Genomic DNA, 2,019 nt, shown 5'->3' on the forward strand with positions numbered 1-2,019 from the left:
GGGAGATTTGTATCCTGTGTCTATCTGTCAAGTGAGCTACTAGATTTTTGTTCCTATAAAAGGCAGCATGAGGTACCTGTTCAATGTATGTCAGGAGACCAGCTGCAGGTTGGGATTATAAAGCTCCTGTCTAGACTGAGTCCTGTCCTCTCTCCCCAGCACCCTTGCACACAGCGTCCAGAATCCAGATCATCCTTGAATATCACAGCTGACAGGGAAATGTTCTTTGAGAACATTTATTCTAAGATATTGTAATAAAAAGTGTATAGAACTCTGGAGAGTCCAGAAACACCTGAATTGTGTGCAAAACTTCAGCGTACATTTTTATAATAAGGCTTTCATTGGATTCTCAACCTGAACTTCCCCAAGAGTTCAAGAAGGCGCGACCTAATACAATCCCTTGTTAACTGATGAGTAAACAGAGAAGTGAAGTGATTTGCTTAAAGTCACATAGTTAGGAAGGAGTGGAGCTGGAAAAGAACATGGGGTCTGCTCCACTCCACTCTCTATCCCTGCTTGGAATCTAGAGCTGAATTCCCCAAAGTGGCCCACCCAGCTCCTGTATCAGGCTAAACATCCAGATGTCTGGGCCCCTCACAGACCTACTGAGTCAGCGTCTCTGAGGGCAGGGCCTGGGTGTTTAGCAAGCTCTCCTAGTGTTTGGGAGAATACAGGACCCTCATCAGAATTGAAAAACATACATAAAAGGTAAAATAATGAAACAATTCCTACTTTTCTCCATATTTCTAAATAATATGTTTTTATAATTTTTTGTTCTTCCTTCCCTTTCTTCATTCCTTTTAGCTTTAGATTTTATCACCTGATTTGTTATCATAGAAAATAAGGATCAGGAGACTTATTTGGTGGTTTTCAGGTGCCCAGCTGGGCACACCTCTGCCATCTGCATTGTCAGGGAATGCTCCCAAGGCACAATTGATGTACCCCACTTCACCTGCCACAGCCGGTTCAACCTCTCCTCCCCTGGGGGGTGCGCACTGGAGAGCTGGTCCATGGGTCATATTCCCAGCTGCCTTCCACAGCTATTCTGAGCCTNTGGTGGTTTTCAGGTGCCCAGCTGGGCACACCTCTGCCATCTGCATTGTCAGGGAATGCTCCCAAGGCACAATTGATGTACCCCACTTCACCTGCCACAGCCGGTTCAACCTCTCCTCCCCTGGGGGGTGCGCACTGGAGAGCTGGTCCATGGGTCATATTCCCAGCTGCCTTCCACAGCTATTCTGAGCCTGCAAGAAACCCAGGAGTCCCTCATAAACCTTCTCAATAGAGATGTGTCTGTAAGTGATCTTTGCATTCTCCTGACTTTCAGGGTCCACCTGCAGCCTCTCTGCTGCCCTCCCCTGCCTGCACTCTTTTTATCATATATCATCTCCCCAACTCATGAGATGTTGATGAAACAGTCCATAATTATTCATTTGTTGTTTTTTCATTTGTGTTCACATAAAGAAAAAGTCATTCTTCTGCTGAGAGACTCAGTCATGTAATATTCTCTGTTTCCCCCACTTGTAAATGTCTGAGGCTGAGACCACCATATTCCGCTTTGACTCTCCACCCTAATGCAGCACTTTGCAGCTGGCAAATGCTTAACACATGTTTGCTGAATGAATAACTTTGTCTTGCAAAAAATCCACTGGTAGTCTTTAAAGTGTAGTTTCCCTAGGGATAAAGTTATGAAAAGTAGAAATAGTACTGGCATGGTTAATAATAAATGAAAATCCTTAATCCCATCAAAAGGAGATTACTAGAAAAGGAGCCAGGTGATCTTGGAGATGAGACCCCAACTCTCTTTGTTGCATCTGTAGAACATGGGGGATGGTCCAATCTACTTTCTGATTCTGACAGATTCCAAACACTTTAGACAATTGCTGCTTTCCAATCACCATCTACTTAAAAGAGAAGCTAGGGAAACAGGTGAAAGTGACAGAAGATGCTGCCACTTGGAGATTGTATTAGTCTGTTTTGTGTTGCTATAACAGAATACCTGAGACTGGGTAATTTATA

Source organism: Galeopterus variegatus, unplaced genomic scaffold, assembly GCF_000696425.1.
Source record: "Galeopterus variegatus unplaced genomic scaffold, G_variegatus-3.0.2 Scaffold2499, whole genome shotgun sequence".
Lineage (NCBI taxonomy): Eukaryota > Metazoa > Chordata > Mammalia > Dermoptera > Cynocephalidae > Galeopterus > Galeopterus variegatus.